We start from the raw sequence: 21,913 nt of genomic DNA, 5'->3' as shown, positions 1-21,913 counted from the left end.
CATACTAGCTTGTTCTCAGCTGTAGGAAACCATTGTAGTCTGCCACCTTAAAACAATCTTCCTTGATTTCATCTTTCCAGTGAGAGTTTCATTTCTCCCCTGCTCTCCTTTAGTAAATTCTCTTGAAGATTGTCTAGGGACTTGGTCTCCACCATCCTAAAACTTATTCAGGAAGTTTTTCTTAATTTTTATCCAGATCTTTTCACTGATTCTATACTCTCAGCAACAGTGCCAATGAATTCTTTGTTGCCAGTTCAAAGAAACTTCTAAGAAGTTCCCCACTCTCCATCTTCCTCACACAAATAATATTCTAAATACAGCATCAGATCTCAATCTTAGCATGTTGCACCTCTGCTCAAAGCCATGTAGGGCATGCTCACTGTAGGCCATCCTTATACACACATGAAAAAATCCCACATGACATGGCTCCCTCATTACCTCTGAATTTTCATATAACTGTAGATCCTAGCTCTGCTCTCCACTACTCTATTTCAACCATGTTGTCTCCTTGTTATTAGGACATTTACAGGATGACTTCTTTCTTTGGGTATATACATGCTGTACTCCCTCAATTCCTCTGTGTATCTATTCAGATGTGTTTCTGTTTCTATTCATGAGCTCAACCCCAACTACTCTATTTTTATTTTATCCCCACTGTGGACATGCCAATCCTTAATTAGGTTTTACCAAAAACATTTGTTTTCAATTTTAAATTATGTGTTTATGTGTGTATGCCTGTGTTAGTATATGTGCACATGGATGCAGGAGCTCTTGGAGACAAGAAGAGGGCATCATTTCCTGTGGGGCTGGAGTTAAGGGCAGTTGTGACCTGCTCAGTTGGGGAGGGGGGACTGGAAACCAAGCAGTGCATGCTCCTAACCTCTGGGCCATCTCTCTAGCCCATCAATTAGGTTTAATTTTCCACATTTACTCATCAGATTTTATGACATTACTTGTATATAGTTGACCTATTATGTTTATTGTCTGTCTCCTACTCTATTATGAAAGCTCCTGGAAGGAAGTGTTACTTGAATTATACTGTAGTGGGTAGCATTCCAGCTATGGTCTGGAAGTTCCAACCCCTGCTGAGGCTATGGTAACTATCACGCCTACAAGACGCGGCCAAAGAGGGCCCTGAAGACCTGAGATCCGGATGTGTCGCCCTCTCTTGGTTCCTGGACCCTGGACACTAGAGGTAGACCAAACAGAGTTCTCCAGAGAACACTGCCAGACTGCGCTACATCTTCCCCAGACCCTGTAGCCTATCCCTTCATTTGTGAGTTACCCCACAAAATAAACCTCCTTTTTAACTACATGGAGTGGCCTGAATAATTTCACCAATATCTGGCACCCAACGTGGGGCAAATTTCAAAGGTCTGGGTGGCTCCCGCCCTCAGCTTCCTCCCCAGCTGGAGGGTGCTTGGAGCTGCAGGTTGGCACTTGAAGCTGCAGGTTACCACCTGCAGAGTTCTGTAAAACCAGGAAAAACCTACACGGTTCCATTCCTGAAAAGGAGTTAATCCTTTTCAGTCAAGTTTAGCCCCAGACCCGTGAAATCGCTGTGAGTGGGGCGATCCCCCTTCTCTCTGAGTGCTGGCTCGCCGCCCTAGCCCAAGACTTCCACAGTTTCACCTAGCTAAAATAGACAGGGCACTGTCCCCTGTCCCAGGTCGGGGTTTGGAGCCACACCTGCTGGCAGACCTATTGTCTGTAGAGGCAGAGTGGGGCTTAGAGTGGCCTGGAAGTCTCCACCCCCTGAAGCTCCAGGTGGTCACTGGAAAAACTGCCTGCTGCCTGTGCTTACTCTGCTGCCAGCCAAAGCATTCAACAGGACCTGCTTTAGTGCTATATCAATGCCTCCTTCTGACTGAAAAGTGCTACTACACCCCCCAGAACCACAGAAAGGTAAGATAGGCAAAGCAATGTCTTATTTCAAGTAAAAGTACTTGATAATGGACTGCGCTATGTCTTCCCCAGACCCTGTAGCCTATCCCTTCATTAGTGAGTTACCCCACAAAATAAACCTCCTTTTTAATTACGTGGAGTGGCCTGAATAATTTCACCAATATTATACTGTAGAAAAATCTTTGGCTTAGTACATGCTAAATAAATAAATACTCCCCATACAAAATATTACTCAATACATACTTCTTATACAAAGAGATTCAATCATATTCAAATATTTGAATATCATCATCACCATCATCATCATCATCGTTCTTAACTATTACTCCTCATACAAAAAAAGCTAGTGGAAAAATGGCCAGTGGTGTTCCATGGAAGTGGGTCTCCAAGGACTTCAAACACATGCAGGTTCTGGGTCTTTGCACATATTACCTGATAGTTTCTGGAGGTAGGCCCTGAGAACCTGGTTTGTTCTGTACAGGGAGGCTTCTTAGAGGGTTAAAAAACTAGACCTATTAAACCTGAGTGACTATTTGGCCATAAACTATGGAGAAGAGAGCCACTCAACTGTCTTGACTAGGCCAGTGGTTTGAACCAGGGGGTGATTTACCTCCCTGTCCCAGAGGACTCTGGCAATATTTGGAGACATATTTGGTTATACAAACTTGGTTTGGAGCAGGGAGATGTGGTAGTTGCATCCAGTGGGCTGAGGGTAGGGACTATGTTAAACACCCCATGATCCTAAAATGCACAGTACAGCCTCAATTAAAAGAATTATCTTACTCAATGTCAACAGTAGTACAGTTAAGAAAACTTCCACTAAGTTAGCTCATGTTCTGGGTCTTTCATTTGGACAATGTCTGGTGTCTTGCTCCAACAAGAAGCTAGTAAAGATTTACAGAGTAGACAAAAAAAAATACAGCAAAGAAAGCAGTGTTTAGGAAGTTATCTTGACTTCTAGTCTCAGCTGTGTTCTTAGACTATTAGGGATTCAAGTATTCCATTTCCATTTTATGTGTTGAAGTGCTTGCCCTCAATGTGACTATGTTTGGAAATATGGTCTTTAAAGAAGTGATTAAGTTTAAATGAGGTCATAAGGGCAGGGGTCTACTTGATTGGATTGACAATAATTTTTATAAAAATGACTGATTTTATTTTTTTAATTGTACATGTGCACATAACTGTTAGTGACTATAGGGGCCAGAAAGAGTATTGGAGCCCTGAACCCTAGAGTTACAGTTAGATGTGAGCTGCCCAGCACGGGTGCTAGGAATGGGACTTGGGTCCTCTGCAAGAACAGCACACTGTTTTAACTGCTGGGCAATCCTCTCTATCCATAGTGATGTTCTTATAAGAAAAAGAAAAGAGTACCTAGTAAGAAAAGGACACTTCACATTGAGAAGGAGCCATCTGCAAGCCAGGAGCAAATCCGCACTAGAACCAACTTTGCTGACATTTTGATCCTGGATATCCAGCTTTCAGAACTGGGAAATGATAATTTTTTGTTGTGTGAGTCCTCTAGGCTGTGGTGGGTGATTCAGCAATTAGTTGACTAATACAGATGGCAATGGATGTTGCTGTTTTCGTTGCCCAGCATCTGCACCCCTGTTTTATAGATTCAGATTTTCCTGGGGAGAGTACCACTTTATGTCTACTATCATTGGCTGGAATTCAGATGGGGCCTCATTGCTAGATTTAGAAGGCTAACCTACAATCTAGGCTTGGCCAATCAGAGCACACTCTGTTTCCTTGACCACAGTGACCCAGATCAATTTAGTAGGAACTCTAGGATTTCAATGCATCAATTGGAGAAGAGGCTTGCCTTCTGTGGGCTTGAAGATGGAAGAATGGACTATGCAGCTGCCAGATTTCATAGCAAGGGTGGTTTTGAGTAAAGGAAACACAGAGAAATATATATATTTATATAGTTAGTTAGTTAGTTAGTTAGATAGATAGATAGGTAGGTAGATAGAGAACTAGAACTAATGATTTTGGAAGCCTCATTCTGAGTTTTAATGATGAATAGATGAGCAGGAGTCCTGAAGTTTTTATTTGTAAGAATGAACAAATTCTTATTCATTGAAATTTTCTTGTTGAGTCATTAAAACCTTTAAACCAAGTAAGTCTTATCTCCAATTTCCTTGAATATAAACTAAGGAGGTATATTTCACTCAGGACTAAGAACTTGTGGAATACACTAAATCATATTAAGGACCATTTTTTTTTCACCTGTGATAACAAGCAACGAGATGATCTTGTGTAGCATGAACCATTGCCCTCAAAGAGATATTGCTGTGAATCAAGCTTGAGGAATACAGTGGTGATCAGAGTCATCAGGACTCTTCCTTTGATGAAGGTTAACTTGAAAAGAGTAGGTTTGCAAGGCACTGTAGTCCTGGAATTGTGGCTAATTGTGGCTTGGTGGACAAGATAAGATGGGACAGAAAATACTACTATGTGGTGGTTTGAATGAGAAATTTCCCCCATAGGCTTATGTACTTGAATAATTGATCACTAGTTGGCAATGCTGTTTTGCGAGGTTAAGGTGGCACAGCCTTGCTGGAGGAAGTACGTCACAGGGGGCAAACTTTCAGGGTTTAAAGACTAATGGCACTTCCAGTTCACTCTTTCTGCTTTCTGCTTGTGGTTGAGGATGTGAACTCTCAGATTCCTGTTCCAGTCTCCATATCTGCTGCCTGACACTATGTCTTCCCACCACGATGGACTCTTAGTCATCTAGAATCATAAGTCCAAATCAACCCCTCCTTCTAGAAGTTGTTTCTGGTCACAGTATTTCTTCACTGTTACAGAGAAGTAACTAAAACAGATTATGAACCAGGATTTCCTGTTCGGGGTCAGTTGTCTTCAGTGGTGAGGAATCAGTTCTTGCATAGATTTCCTTAAACACTCAATATGAAAACAAGAGTTATGGTGTCTTGGGAGAAGACAATCATAATTCAGAGCCACTAACAAAAATATCAGGGCTGGCTCCCCAAGTAGTTATTCTCCGAATGCCCACACACAGTCCACCTCATCCAATTTAAGCAATGTCATGAGTCAGAACAGATCCCTATCAGCTCTGGCATGCTTGTCATAACACACCATTTGAATAGAAGACATCTCTTCCCAAGAGAAATCCCTGAGAAGGAACTGTGCTATTTAATGGGGCTTAAAGATTCCCTTTAAGTTTCAGAACCTGTTTGTCCCAAGTTTACATTGGCAAAAAGAACTGCTGGCTGGGCTCAATCTTAAGATAGACAGGTTTTCTCAAACATCAGCCCCACTACGGTAATTAGCTAGTGATGGTGACCCTGGAGTTTATCGTGGAAATGAGGGAGCTTGTATTTGAATTTGGAATTGTGCAGTTTTCTAGAAGCTACTGTCAGGGATTCTGAGTTATCTCCAAGTGACTTTGTGAGTGCTCCTTACAGTGCTATTCCCCTGGCTGAGATGACAGGTAGACTAACATTGGCCATCGGATTCTCTTAGTATTTGGAAATGGGACAAGTAGGGATATGTATGTTTCCACCTTGAACTTGTGGCATGTGTTTCTTTTTTTTAATTGAAAATAAGCTTTTTTCATATAATCGATTATGATCATGGTTTCCCCTCTCCAATGTCCTCCTAAACCCTCCCCAGTTTCCCACCCATCCAACTCCTTGCTTTCTTTCTCTCCCTCATATTTCAAGAGACATATGCTGGTGGAGTTGTCAGTCTTACATTTTTGTTAGTTTGGAAGTCTCTGAGATAAGACAGAGAGTCCAGCCTACCAGCAACTGAGGCCTATGGCTTCCTTAGAAGTCACAGAGAAAATTCAGACAAAGAATTATGACAAATTCTTGAACAAGTTAGTGATTTCATATCTATCCTGTATTATCCAATTCCCTTCATTTCAAAGAGAAGCAATATATCAGGTGTGGTGTTGCAGGCCTGTAATGTTGGCATTTGAGAGGTGGAGGCAGGAGGATCAAGAGCTCAAGGCTATCCTCAGCTACATAAAGGAATTGGAGGCCACTCTGGCCTACATGAAATCCTGTCTCAAAACAAAAGAAAAGAGCAAATTGAAATTTTTTTCTTTCAGTTCCTAATAGTGTCAAATCCACAATTTTGCTAGAGATATTTAGCCAGAGAATTCTTGAGGTATTTTGTTTTCTCCATTTTTGAATTCTTTCTTTCAGTCTTGATTTTTGAAAGAACAGTCACTTGCTTAAAAAACAAAATTTTAAAGATTTATTTTAGAGTGTGAATGTGTGTATGGGTGTGTGTGTGTGTGTGTGTGTGTGTGTGTGTGTGTGTATGTTTGTATGTGGGTGTGCATGCACACAGACTTGTTCATGCCTGTACTCATCTATGAGTACTCTTGAGTGAGTGCAGGAGCCTGCAGAGGCCAGAAACATCAGACCCTTCCAGAGCTGGTGGTGGTTGTGAGCCACACTGTGGGTGCTGGAGACTAAGCCTGGATTCTCTGCAAGAGCAGTATGCTATCTTCCCTACTGAGCCATCTTTGCAGCCCAGGAAATATTATTTAATGGAACTTTTGAAAAATCAGCAAAAGATATACTCAAGTAAAGAATACTGGAACCATCATAGCAAGAGTTAGCCTATTAACCCACAGAGGAAGATGGCTGACCACAGAAAAGTTGACACCGATTGCAAGCACACTCAGGATGACTTGCCTATAGCCTACAGCATTTTCCCAAATGTGGCTGTTTCCTAAATCTCTGCACTGCTCTCAAGTCTTCGGCTGCGTCACTCTCCAAGTGTCTTATGGCCTTGAACACTTTCACAAAGGCTGTTTTGTGGCTAAGGAATAAAAGAAAGTTTTTTTTTTTTCATGTCAGAAAAACTGCAAATTGAAAGAAGGCTCTTGTTAGTGATTTATATTTTTTAAATGCCTTCTCTCTACATGTCATGATAGTGGGTCAACTGTAAATCTTTTAGATTGTACATTTCATCCTTAGCTTCCCTTGCCTTCTTCACTTGTTGCTATTTCTTCTACTCCTGATTTGAAAAGCTAAACAAACAAAAAACACCACCACCACCAAAAACTTCTCCAACACTATTGTAGGAAAAGTACTGGGGTTGGCCCTTATGGAAGAGAACATGAATTGGGCAGAAGAGAGAGAAATAACTCTTAATATATTTGTGGTAAAATGAGGTTTCCCACTGTGTGACAATGGAGAAAGGATTCTCCTTGTCTATTAGAAAGGGGTGTCTTAGGTCTGAGAGCTTCAGGCGATAGGCTGTTCTTTTTAGGAGACTAGGATGCTCTGGTTGACAGTGCCAGTGGTTTTTAAACAAAGGCTATGGCCAGCTTGCTAGGTCTACAAAATGATGGCAGCTTGGTTGCCCAGGCACTTATCCAACCAGATGCTCTCCAGTGTTTCCAGTGGTCTTTGAATATCAGCCACAGAGTCTTTGGGCAGAAAAGTCTTATTCATGAACACAGGTAATTTTACTACTAGGCGATTTTCAGAAATCTTTATGGCAGAGTACATTAATTAGAAGCCTTTTTTGTTGTTGTTCTTGGGGGTAAGAGTTAGTCAACTCGTTCTGGCTTAGACACGGCACAAATCCTGAGAAACCCACAGGACCAAGTGGCTCCATGAACAGGCAATCCAGAGTCTCACCCTCCTTTGTCTTTTTTCATTTTTTTTCCCCTCAGTGACTCAAGCATCCGATCATTCCATCATGGTGGCTCCTGAGAGGGCTAGGACTCGGCTGCACATAGAACAACCTATCACAGCAGAAAGGGAACCTCTGCCTTCCCAATAGTTATTTGTTACAGCCAAGAGCCTGAGAACTCACAGGCCAATGTGCCTGTATGGCTGAATTCTTGCTGAATGCTTTCCTGGTTTGTAGATGGCTACCTTATTACCATGCTTCCAGTGGTTTCTAGCTATGTCCTCCCCTTATAGTTTCCTCTGTCTCCTCCTGGGTGCTCCACTGTCAAGACTTCTTTGAAACTCATTCCCCACCATCCTAGTCTCCAAATGTCACACACTGGAGACTAGAGTGTCAAGATCCGAATTTGTGTTGGACCGATAGACATTAATTCCAAAGCCCTTTCCTTCTTTTATAGCCTGGTTACTCCTGACCTTTGGTCATTTATTCTCTTTCCTTTTCTCTAGTTCTGGCTTCTTATCTCTCATTGCTAACCTACAGCAGGAATTAATTTTTGGAAAATGAATTAGAATCTGTCTTTCCCTCTGAGTTCAAGCCTCCCTAGGCAGTCATGTTAATACAGAGGAGGGGAACTTGGCTTCTTGAGGCTGTCTTTATTTCCACTTTCTATAACATGCACATCCTGGAGCCAGTGAAGGCCCAGAGCCCCCACCCCTTACCCGAGCTTTACTAAGTTTCATCCTAATACATTTTGGGATTTTGAAGCAGTTGTAGTTATGAGGAGGATCCACAATTAACTTCCACAAATAAGGAAGAGGGGCACAAAGCCACCTGACTCAATTTGATATAAGGCTTTATTTGGCATCTACTGAGAGTAACAGGCTTAAGGTGTTAGCGGGCTAGGCTGAGCAGATTAATAACTTGCCTTGGGTTATCAGCCAAGCTTCATCCAGAAATAAATCCTGTCTGATCTCTTGGTACAAGCCAGAGATTATTCCATCTAGTCTAGAGGCAAGGATTTTTTTTTTGCCTTGTAATTGAGCAGCAAAATGTCTCTGGCAAAAGCATATGTTGTGTGTCTTGGGGTTTGGCTCATTTATGAATTAGGACCATGGGGGAAAGATGAGTTGCTTGCTGTCATTAGAAATTTCACATCTGAGGAGCATATGATGAAGCTGGAGCAGTGGCCATAAGCCTGGGAGCAATTCTGCTGTCCCTTCTCTCCACAGGGGACATTTGGCACTGTCCACAGACATTCTTTGTCTTAGCACCAAGAGCAGAGAGTGATCCTGGCACACAGTGGGAACAGGCTAGAGCTGCTTCTGAATGCTCTATAAGGCACAGGGAAGCTCCAAAGCAGAGAATTACCTGGCCTGCAATGTTGATAGTGCTGATATTAAAAAGACCTCAGGTACATTCTAAGCAGCCAAAGAGGATTCCCAGGCTACCAATCAAATCTTTTCTCAGGAGCTTTTCCTAGAGAACTTAGCTCTTAAGTGAATTTTCTGCTGCTACTGTAACAGATTGCTGTGACCTACCTGGCTTAAATGATACAGATTTTATTATCTTGTACTTCCGAAGGTCAGAAGTCTCCCTTCTGTAGGTGATAATAAAGAGTCTGTTGCTTGTCATCTCAGCTCCTGAAAGCTTCTTAGTGTCTCTGATTTGTGGCTCTTACATCCCAAGATGAGAAGTCTCATCATTCATCTATACTTGGTCATATGTTTCTCAGATTATAACATTCCTGTCTCTGCCCTAAAAGAATGCTTATGATGACATTGAGCTCCCTTGCCCCAAGTAACTCAGGACAGGACCACCACCTTGAGATCCTATTCACACTTGCACAGTGTCTTTTGCCAGCTGAAGGACTTGAATACTACCCTCTTTGAAGGGTCATATTTTTGCCTCTCATTCAGCCCTTTTCTTCAGCAGGAAGAATTACAAGCACATCCCCATTTTCAGAAACACCCCATTCTCTAACCTTTCCTACCCCACTTGAATCTTATGTGCAAAGAAAAACAAAAATCAGTTTAAGAAAAACCAAAGCAAACCACAACAGCCTTAAGAGAAGACAGCCCCGAGGAAGAAGTTCCTGGCAAGTGCTACAGTTACTTCTGCCCTACACCTGTAGCAGTAACTATCATGTTCAGGATTATAAAAAGACTGGAGAGCTGAGCTTCCACTTGGGGGCTTCTGCTGTTTCTGTTTCTGTGTATAGACCAGTACTAAATGGAGTCCTTTAAAAATATCATTCTCTCACCCTCATTGGTCAAATGCTTCAGGGTCTTTCCTACCAATTTCTGTTAGATCCAGGCAAGTCTCCAACTTATTCATACATGAATTCCCCCAAAGGCAGACTCTGAGCCTGAACCTTAAACTATAACCAAGTTTCCCCTGGGGCCCATATTTATTGTACTGTTTGGACAGCCCTATGCCTTCCCCAGTGACTCAGAGTGGCAAAGTGGGCACCAGAAACTACTAGACTCTCCTCTGCAAAGGGCTCAAGGTACCAGGAGACCATTCAAGCCAATTGCGCAAACGCTTCTGGAACATACAGCCTGTATCAGCCTGGGACAAAACACAAGGCTATAAAGATAAGGAAACAAGGTCCTCTTGGCCTGAGGAACCAGAAGAGATTTGCCATGATCTTTTCTTTTTTTTAATTATTATTTTATTTTATTTTTACAATACTATTCAGTTCTATATAACAGCCACAGATTCCCTTGTTCTCCCCCTTCCTGCCCCCTCCCCTTCCCCCCAGCCGACCCCCCGATTCCCACCTCCTCCAGAGCAAGGCCTCCCCCGAGGACTGAGATCGACCAAATTGTGGCACATATACACAATAGAATACTACTCAGCAGAGAAAAACAATGACATCATGAGGTTTGCAGGCAAATGGATGGATCTAGAAAAAATCATCCTGAGTGAGGTAACCCAGACTCAGAAAGACAAATATGGTATGTACTCACTCATAGGAGGATACTAGATGTGGAACAAGGATGACTGCACTGCTACTCACATCACCAGTGAGGCTACCTGGAAAACGGGACCCCAAGAAAGACACAAGGATCGCCCAATGATGGAGAAATGGCTGAGATCTACATGAACAACCTGGACATGAGTGGGAGCAATGAAGGGTGAGGGTCGAGGGAAAGAGAGCTGGAGATCCCAGCTGGATCAAGAACAGAGAGGGAGAACAAGGAATAGGAGACCATGGTAAATGAAGACCACATGAGAAAAGGAAGAAACAAAGTGCTAAAGAGGCCCACAGAAATCCACAAAGATACCCCCACAAAAGACTGCTGGCAGTGGCCGAGAGACAGCCGGGACTGACCTACTCTGGTGATGGGATGGCCAAACACCCTAATAGTTGTGCCAGAAACCCCATCCAAGGACTGAGGAATCTGGATGCAGACATCCATGGCTAGGCCCCGGGTGGAGTGCCTGGAGTCTAATTAGCGAGAAAGAGGAGGGTTTATATGAGCGAGAATTGTTGAAACCAAGGTTGGATAAAGCACAGGGACAAATAGCCAAACGAATGGAAACACATGAACTATGAACCAAAGGCTGAGGGCCCCTCAACTGGATCAGGCCTTCTGAATGGGTGAGACAGTTGATTGGCTTGATCTGTTTGGGAGGCATCTAGGCAGTGGTACCAGGTCCTGGGCTCATTGCATGAGTTAGCTGTTTGAAACCTGGGACTTATGCAGGGACGCTTGGATCTTTTCTATTAGGCTTTCTTCGCACAAGTGTTCCCTAACAGCTTTCCCTAAAGGGTTCAATTTTTCCTCACCTTTTAGAAAAAACATTACATTTCTACCTCATATTGTGCAAAGCAAATAAAAGTCTTGTTTCCGATGGCCGAGCCTTCAAATCCAGCATTTCCCATTTGATCTCCAGAGACACGGTGTGACGGAGGGAAAGTGCACCATCTCTCCAGTCTCCAGACACAGCAGGACCCCATTTCAGGCCTTTCCCAGACAGCGAGCCTCTGCAATGTTCTGACCGCCTTCTGCATTCAGTTTCCACTTTTGTTAAATGGTGCTCCTAATGGCCCAACTGTCAGGAGACACTTTGGAGGGGCTTTACCTGGTAGCAGGCACATAAGAGGTGGGAGGTGAGTGATGGCTAAAATAACTCCCCTCCCCGTGAACTCCTGATTGCTAGACATGATACTATCAGGCCGATGTACCTAGTTTCTGTCAGGTTGCAGGAGTTTCCTATGCAGGCCAGTTACAGGTGAACACTCTCAAGTTTGGAATGATTTTCTCCATACCTTTAAAAGAACCTCATTTGCCATATAACCTGATGCCATGAAACCATTCACTATTTTTCTTTTACATAACTGCCTATTTTTGTAGAAGGTGCTGGTGCCGAACCTCTAGCTTCTAAATTCTATTACTTAATGAAGTTATTTTTCACATTGGGAACTCTCCCTCATCCTCATGGTACACACAGCCAGTTGGAAGCTTTTAAAACTCATTACTCTGTTCACATCACCCCTATTTGGAATCCTTCTTCCAAGAGAACAAATTGCTATTAGTGCTTTTGGTCACTCTTGTGTATCTAGAGAGTGTGAGCCTTGGCATCTTCATTTCATGATGTGGTGGTTCTGTGGTTTCAAATTGGTAGGCAGCTGAGTACTTGGGGTATGGAGTCATGGAGGAATGACTTTGGATCTTAGCTCTGTATCTTAGCTGCTTTGTGGCTTTGAGCAGGATGCAGAGCCTTTCTGTTTTCTCGGCTTGCTCATCTGCAAAATGAGGATTCTGAGAATTCCCTTAATAGATTGCTATGAGATATATCATAATTCGTAATACAGTGCTGAGAGTATGTAGTCTTATTGCCACCATTAATACTATTATTATATGCATCATTAATATGCTTGCATTTCTTTTTTTTGTGTGTATAGCTGTGGTGTAAATGTGTGAGTATTCACATGTTTATAGGCTCATGTGTGTGCTGGTGTATAGGCATATATATGTGCATGTGTAGGGGGCAAAAGGTTGATGTTAGGTGTCTTCCCCAATTGATCTGCACTTTACTTATGAGCCAAGTGAGTCTGAAGCTTGCAGATTTAGCCAGTCTAGCTACCCAGCTTGCCCCAGCATTCCTGTGTATGTCTACAGGTGGGCCATCATACCTACTTAACTTTTTCTGTGGGTGCTGAAAGATCTAAACTTAGTCATTATGGTTATGCTTGCATAGAAAGGCATTTATCCACTGAGCCATTCATCTCCCTCTATATTGCAGTATTCATTGACTTAGGCTTGGGATAATTTTAGATAGTAAATGTTAAATGGTTAACATACAGTCTGGCAGAAGGGAAGTTGTTAGTAAATAGTAAGTATTATCACTCATTATTTTTAACAACCTTATCTATGCTTCTATTTTCCCCATTTATAGATGGACACATTGAAGCACTAAATGATTAATATCTTGCACAAAGGCAAATAGGTATTAATTGACAAAACCAAGGCTTGAACCCATGCAAGCATTAAACCGAGAGTCATATCACTTAGCTACAAGATTTTGCTCCATCTAGGTGTGTTACTACAGTTATGGCTATGATGAAAATCTAGTTTAATTTTCTAAAGCAAGACCAGATAAACAAAAACATAAAAACACCATTGGCTTCGTAGTGTTGCTTTCCCTACAGGACAGTATTCCAACCAGAGTGAGCAGGAAGGCAAGATCTTGAATAAACTGGCCTCTTCATTTGGTGCAGTCACAGATGAAGGGGGAGGGGACTGGCTGTGGATAAGCCAGCTATTGATTCTACAAGACCTGTTCTTCAGTAAGAATGAACAAGCCTCTCAGTTTTTCTGATGGCAATTTAAACAGCTTGTGATCAGCAGTAGCTCTACCACCTTCAGAAGGAAGAAGGCCTGGCTATGGGAAGCTTCTGATGGGAACCTGAAGCATAAGTATGTGATAGTGTTGCCTGGCACCATAGTGAGAGGGTTGCAGGGATGATGCTGAGAGCATTCATGTGGTGTGGTGTCCACAAGTCAGCGGATCAGACTGGATGATTAGATTCCTGAGCAAGATGCTGCTTCCCTTGAAGACGACCCTCAGCTAGATGCAATGCCCCATGTGATGGACTCTCTGTTTCACAGGCAGTTGCACAGCAGTGAGAGTGCAAGGAGTTGATATTATTATTAAGGTTTTTTATTTTTACGTTTTGTCTATGAGTGTTGGTGTGCATGTGTATGTACCATGCAAGTGCCTGGTGCTCCTGTGGTCCAGTGGCAGATATTGGATTCCCTGGAACTGGAGTTACAATGGCTCAGTTGTAAGCCAATATATGGATGCTGTGAATTCGACCGGAGCTCTCTGAAGGAGCAAGTGCCATTACCCACTGAGCCATCATTCCAGCTCCCTGATGGTACTATTCTTAATTAGCATTATGTTAAAAATTTACCAGACATTTGCATTGAACTCTCATCCCACCATTGAAGAAAGTAATGTTTCACTGTATTACACATGAGGAAAGGGATGCATAAAAGCTTGACTCCTATGCCCTGTGTTTCAAAGTAGTTTCATTTTTCCCTATTGATTATTTTCCTATACATTTTTGTCATGCTATTAAGGTGTGAGGTACATTTGATGTCTCAATTCATGCATATATTGATTAGCCACTATTCTACCCTAAACTTCTATGAAATTAGCTTTTCATGTTGTATAGCTAGGACATAGTAGAATCAGAACTCAAACCCAAGTCTTCCTGATTCCACCATTTGCTGATGCAATTATTCAACCACATGGGCATCCAAATGTGATAAAAAGCACCAGACAAGAAACATGTTCACTAGCTATGAAACCTATAAAAAAGCATTTTGGTTTCCTCATCTCTCTGCAGAGGAGGGTATGCACAAAATATCCTTGCTCAGTGTCCTTGTCCTCTATATGATTGTCCTAGAGGAATGGGTATCAACACCCTTTAGAAATAGGCAAAAGCATTATAATGAACAAAACACATCTACATTTAAAAATACCTGTTAAGATCAAAATACTGAAACTTGAGTGAGGCACAGTGGTGTAGGCCTATAATCCCTACCCTTGGGAGGCTGAGGTTGGAGAATATCTAGTTTCTGGCTGGCCTGTGCTACATAATGAGATCCTGTCTCAGAGAAAACCAACACCAACCAACCAACCAACCAACCAACCAGATCAACAAAAATATCCAGCAACCAAAACAAGCCAAAACAAACCAAATTTGGGTCAGCTTTACTGAAAAAGGTTCACTTATGGTACAAGATAATTGTGCTTAAACTAAAACAGATGATTTCTATCAGCATGAGCCAACACCAGTAGTTATTAAGCTTTAGTGTATACTAGAATCCTACAAAGGGTTTGTTAAAATGCAGATTCCTGGGGTTACAGTTCCATCATTTAAATGCTTGTCTCAAATGCTTGATGGCCTGAGCTTGATACTGGAACATACACAAAACAGCTGGATGTGGTGGTGCACAGCTGTAATCCCAGCTAAGGAAAGGCAGAGACAGTTGGATCTCTGGGGCTCAATGACCAGTCAGCCTAGCCTACACAACAAGCTTTAGTCCAATGATAATTCTTTAAAAAGAAAAAAAAAACTAGGTGTGTGTGGGGTGGGGGTAGGGTTGGCTAGAGAGATGGCTTAATGATTGAGAGCACACAGGCTGCCCTTGCAGAGGACCTGGGTACTCTAGTACCCCACTAGAGGCTCACAACCACCTATAACTTTAGTCCCAGAGCACCTAACACCCTCTTCTGGTCACCATGGACACTATACATGTGTGATACAGACACTACAGGTGACCCTTTCCTGACGACAACAACAACAACAGTAGATGGATCATATCTGAGGAATAATACTAGAGATTATCCTTTGGCTTTCATATAGATAGGCACACATGTATGTCTATGTACACATAAACATGCAAATACTGAAGCAGATTCCTGGGTTCTTCACACGAAGATCAGACTAACAAAGTGTGGGATGAGGATGCAAGAATTTGACTTTCTACCAAACCAGCATAGGCTCTGCTGGTGAAAGGACCCCATGTTGGAAACCACATTGGAAAATGCTGGCAGTTTATGTTTCAGATGAGGTTTGACTCATGGACAAGTGTCACCAACACCCACGAGGCTCTCCATTTCTCTTCTGACATCTGCCAACTCTCCTTCACCATGGACTTTGCACCTGCCATTAACGCTAGGAATGACATCAGTGTTTTTGGGGTAGCACTTGATTCCCTTTCCTCTTCCCAGCCTTTCTAGGGGGTGAGAAAGCAAGTGTGAGCCTTTCCTAGCAGCCCTGCTGTTTCCTACAGTGTCTTTGGTATTGGGTTGGCTCTGACATGGCCAGGTGCTCATTCTAGGGCTAGTCTCTGGAGAAGATTTGCTTGAGTCAGCCAGAGATTCTGGCTGTAACTAAAGGGAACATGACTGAGAAGGACAGAGGGGTGAATTTTACAAAGACATCTCAAAGAGTTTGGTTCTCAGAAGGACTGAAGAGATAGGTATTGGAGACATTATCAACATATTGTCAAGATTTTGTAACTTGATGAGATCCTGTAGTAAAGCCAAAACTGAAGCTAGAATGAGTCCTCATATATTATTCAAGAACACACACACACACACACACACAACACACACACACACACACAGTCTCTCCATGAAGTCCAGGGTCCCCAGGAGTAGAGTTATAGACATGTGCCCCCATGTCCAGCATGGAGTATGAATTCTTTAAGGATGTATCCCTAACTTATCTCAGAATACTAGCTGTGCTCAAGTAGGTTCCTGTTCCATTTTTCTCACTTATTAAGTAGACATCATTGCATCAAAGGTAAATTTTGTTTCCACTAATATAGCTCCATAGACTTAAGAAAAAAATGGTACCATAAAAACAATGATGTGACCAATTTTTGTATGAGTCTGAAGCAGTGGCTATAACCCTATTGGTAATTGAGTGTGAAGGGAACTCTTTGCCATGCCACTTCCTAGGCTCCACCAACTATGATGCAAGCCCCTCTGGCAATTCAGTGGGTAAAGGGAAGGACTGTCTCTGTCTTCTATAGTCATTGCATTGGTGGTCAGCTTCTCTGGGGCTAGTGCTCAAGTCAGCAAATGCTATTGTTTCCCCCGTTAGGACGTATCTAAGTCAGGCAGGGCAAAGGGCCTGTGATGGCTAATATTTTCAACTTGACAACATCTAGAATTACTTAGGAGAGAAACAACAAACTGAGTTAGTCAGAACAGGGAGACCTACCCTAAATAATTTGAAGGTCACCATTCCATAGGATGGACTCCTCAACTGCATGAAAAGGATTGAGCATGAAAAAGAGTTGAGCACCAGCTTTCATTAGTCTCTGCTTCTGGACTTTCAGGACAATATGGCTGGGTGCTTCACCTTCCTCATGTCATGGCTTAAACTGTATCCCTCAAACTGCGGGCAGAAGTAAGCCCTTTCTCCCTTAGGTTGGTTTTGCCAGGTGTTTGTCACAAGAATTGGAAAATAACTAACACCAGGCCTTCCCTGTGAAAGACCACAGGGCCAGGAAACCAACAGCTAAGACTCAATACCGCGTGTGTAGATGAAATGAGAGCAAAGGCAGGACTGTCAGTGTATGTACAGGCACACACTGGTGCTGAGCAGCCCTCACCAGAGGGTGAGAGCTTTTATGTTCCCTGACTTTTCCTGTCTCTCGGGATCTTAGGCTGACCCTCAGTGGTGCTGAGAACTCTTGATACATCCCTGATTTCCCAGCACCTAACACACTGTTTGAGACCATTGAGAACACAAAATAAAATACCATTTGGAAGATTTGGTTGTTTCTGTGAGACTTGGATTTGTGGTGAAAGCAGCACTCTTGGGGGCCTCCTTTCATACTCTCCTGAAAAGGTGTTCATCTGTCTCATTTCAACATGTCTCTGGGAAATATTCTTAAGTCCTTGGCATGATTATGGGGCCAACCATCTCAGGCAGGAAGGAAGCAATTCTTTCAGTTTGATGTGTCAGTCATTTATCTGCATATTAGAAGACATGACTTCACTTTGGAGGGAAACTGATGAAACTACACCAGGGTATAAAGATAACAGCAATAATGGTCTCTAGGCTTTGGTTTTCAAATATCACCATATACTAGTCACTCCAATATATGGTCTATTTTAGCTCTTTCAATGTACATCAAGCAGAGAAAATTATTATTATTCTCCATATATCCTGGATGGAGAAATTCAAGCAAACCTGCCAAGGAATTAGCATATGCTGTTTTCAGGCTTTAGGTTGGTGGTCCCAAGACTTTGGTAAACAACAAATTCCCATGCAAGGCTTTCAAACACAACCTAGGAATCTGATTTTATATGGGGCCTATACATTTTTAATATGATTCAGGAGTTACACTTTGAGAATTATAACTGTCAACAAGTAGGCTTTGAAGTTTATAGTTCACTTAATGAAATTGTTATAAAAAGAATAGTCACTGAGAGATCCTGCCACATGGCACTTTGAATGGCATCCTTGACTCTTATGGGATCAATTTTTCCCTCATTATCTAGCCAATGAACATTCAAACGGTGTATTACTTGAAGTTTATGTAGCTTCCCTGTGGCTACTATGATGATGTTACCTTTTTCTATCTTCATTTGCTCATTCTCAGGGTAATTTGCTACATTGACTTAAACTGCTTTTCATCTAGTGGCCATCATCGAAAGACTGGCTGAAAAAAGTATATGTACCTATAAAGAAATACTGTAATGCTATTGTGAAAAAGGGATCTTCTAGTCTCATTTCCACTTTATTTTGGGTATGTGGTGGCCAGGTAGATGGATAATTTCCTAGCTGTCTTTGTAGGTGGGAGTGGGCCATGTGATTTTTGTTTTTCCCAAGATAGATTTCACTTTGCTTCATTTGCAAGAAAATTGCAGGCCTTTACCTTCTTCAATTTTCACTTTTTGTAAATGGGAGTACAGACCTGATCACAAGCCACCTTTATACTTACAGATAATGACATGCTTGAGATATAGAATGAGCTAAGAGGGGCAGAAGTTACCATAAGACAGTAGGAAGCAGAGCTTCACTGTGGACTTCATGTCATTGAACTGTGCTTGAGAGACAAACAGTTTTAATTGAGTTAGTATAGTTTAGGATTTTTTTTTTTTTTGCTGCTCCTTCTCCTCCTCCTCCTCCTTCTGGCATCTTGATCTCTTTAATAGCTAATAACAAATCACATATGTGATTATTTAAAATTATCTAAGGGTTAGAAATTTAGTTCAGTTGGTATAACACTTGCAAGGCTATGGGCAGGTCCTTTAGCACTGTATAAAAAAACCACCACCAACAACAAAATCAAAACCAGAACCACATCTATTATCTCAGCTTTAGGGGTTCAGGAATTGGGAGCAGCCAAGCTGAGCTGGGTGGTCAAGATCTCTTGTGAGCTTATAAACTGCCATACCTTTATCTTCACTGACCAGAGAGCTCAGTTTCTTGCCTCTCCACAGAGCTATTTGAGTCCCTCCTCATAACGCACTAGGTGACCTCCCTTAGAGTGGTGTTGGTTTGAGAAAGAGGAAGGGGGAAGCCACCAGCCTCTTATGACCTGATATTGGAAATCACACACTGCTGGTTTCCATGACTCCCTGTTGGCATTACAGTCAGCTCTATCTTCATGAAAGGGACAGCACAGGGACACAAATATCAGAAAGAGGTCTGTGAATATTGTATCACATGGTATGAAGCTACCTTGGAATTAAACTTTTATCAAGGTCAGCATGGTACATATAGTTGGCTTCTGATGGTTCTGGTTTTAGAGATATGCATATTTATCTGTGCACACATACACACATGTATGCTCTTTCTGAAAGGCTACCTAATAGAGGGGTGACCAGAATTGTCTGTGAAATGTGAGTTCATGGGACTAGGAGTGTTAAGCAAAAGGGTACCTTCTATGTTCCCTTTTGTACACTTTGATGCGTGTTTATTTTTACCTAGTATTTAGTTGAAACATTACTTGGCTAAAAGTCAAATAAATATCTAAAGTTAAATAAAACAAAACAAGATTCAGGAAACAATAGTAACTCAAACTTTTGTCTAACATAACAACTACCCTTTAAAAAATATAAGCTAGCATTGTTAGAGTTTGCTATTGCTTATTTCTCTCTTAGACTAAACACATGCTGTAAGTTAAACAGTTTATATTTTAAAAGATTCATTCATTTATTCATTCGTGTGTGTGTGTGTGTGTGTGTGTGTGTGTGTGTGTGTGTGTGTGTGTGTGTACTATGTGCTTGAAGTACCTACAGAGGCCAGAAGAGGGTTGGATCCCTTAGAACTGGAGTTACAGATGGTTCTGACTCACCATATATGTCCCTGGAACCAAACCCAGGTCCTCAGCAAGAGTATTCAGTGCTCTTAACCCTTGGCCATCTATGTAGGCCCTATACAGTGTAATAATGAATAATGTAGTCTTCCAAAGACATGGTTCAGTTGAAGAGTTAATATCTTTGTGATAGTATATAATATTTTGAAGTTGAATAAAAGGAAAACAGCAGTGTCATCAAAAGACAATGTGCTCTCCATACACGAATAACCAAGAAATATAATAAACTCTGTATCTCACTTTTACAGGAACAAGAACAACTCCTTTCATGTCACTAAAGGCTTTTAAAAGGCTCTTAGTTGAGACCCCTTTTTTTGGGGGGGGTGTCTTAAAACAAAGGAGGCAGAGATTATAGAACAGAGCTGTTTGCAAACAGTGAACACACTCCATTTTCTGAACAACTTCACTGAAACTTTAGACTGTGTTCTTTAAAAGGAAAAGTGAGATTTTTTTCTTTAGATAAACTAGCTAAGGCAATTTGTTGGCAGAAATAATAACAGCTCATTATTTAGGACTCAGGGATTAGAGTGTTGAATGAGGAATATCTAAATAACTGGGGTGGGGGAGGGAATGGGAGACAAGCCTTCCCTCCACATGACCCATCCCAGAAGGAGAGCATCAATGCATCTCAAATGACCTGTGAGTGGAGTTTTTGAAACTTTCCAATCCATGGTTTCCAGACTCACTGAGGACAGTTCCAAGCTTATTTCTTCCCTTTCAGTGAAGTCCATTGTAGACATGCTTTGTTTCCCCAGCAATGTCAAATGACTATGGAATTTTCTAAAACTTATTTTCTGTGCCCCAAATTATCATATCTCAGACACACGTAGAAGATTTAAAATGACATCCAGCTGGACTTTACTACTAAACCAGATCATAGTCAGTGGGGGAAATATGATTTGGGTAAAAGAATAAAAGAATGGTTAGAGGTATGTGTTTCATAAATACATCGATTGAAATGTGTTTTTCCTCAAATGTCTAAATCTGAATCCTTGGTGCCTGGAAATGTTATCTTATGTGGAAATAGTATGCACAGATGCCATATGGTTGAAATGAGATCATAATGGGACAGGATGGAACCTAAATTCAATAGCTGTGTTTTTTTTTCTTTTTTTTTAAAGAGATGTGTGGAGATCAGAAGAGATGCAGAAGGAAGATCATCTGAAGACAGAGGCAGGGACTGGATGATGCAGCTGCAAGCAGAGGAACACCAGAATAGCCAGGAATTGATAGAAGGTTAGGAGAGCCTAGGCAGGGTCCTTTCCTTCTACAGACTTGAGAGACACGCAACCCTGATGACCCTGTCATTTTAGAGTTTTTTTGCTGCTAGGACCAAATTTCTGTTGTCCCAGTACTCAGTTTGTGGCTTGTTTATGGTAGCCATCGCAAATGAATCCACCAATCAAGAATGGATTTTATTTATTTATTCACTAGGCAAGATCTTGCTGTATATCCCGGATCTTACTTTGCAGATCAGGCTGGCATCTAACTTGAGGGATCAAACTTAGTTCCTCATCCTTGTAGAACAAGCACTTTATCAACTGAGCCACATGCGCTTTACCAACACACACAGGCACAGGCACAGGCACAGGCACAAACACTCAGAGATCTCCCTGCCTTTGTCCCCTAAATGCTGCCATTAAAGGAGTGTACCACCATACCCAGCCAAGAGTAGATTCTATGCAGCAGCACTTTAAATGATTGTTATAGAAACAGGAAATAACAGGTTTTCATAGCTTAATAAATTTCACAGGAGAAAGTTACAGATTATAGTTTTTTTTTTTGTTTTTTTTTTTTCTCTGAGTGCATGGACTGGAGAGATGGCTCAGTTTAGGTAAAGTGCTTGCTTTGCAAGCATGAGGACCTATGTTTGATCCCTTGGATCCACATGAAACTACTGGGCCTGGTAGTATGCTCTGAGAATTTCAGCACTCAGGAGGTGGAGACAGGAGATTCTCTGGGCTTGATGGCCAGCAAGTGTCACCTAATTTGTGAGCTCCAGGTCAATGAGAACCTCC

The sequence above is a fragment of the Peromyscus leucopus genome, chromosome 3, assembly GCF_004664715.2.
Source record: "Peromyscus leucopus breed LL Stock chromosome 3, UCI_PerLeu_2.1, whole genome shotgun sequence".
Lineage (NCBI taxonomy): Eukaryota > Metazoa > Chordata > Mammalia > Rodentia > Cricetidae > Peromyscus > Peromyscus leucopus.
Note: the sequence above shows the minus strand (reverse complement) of the source record.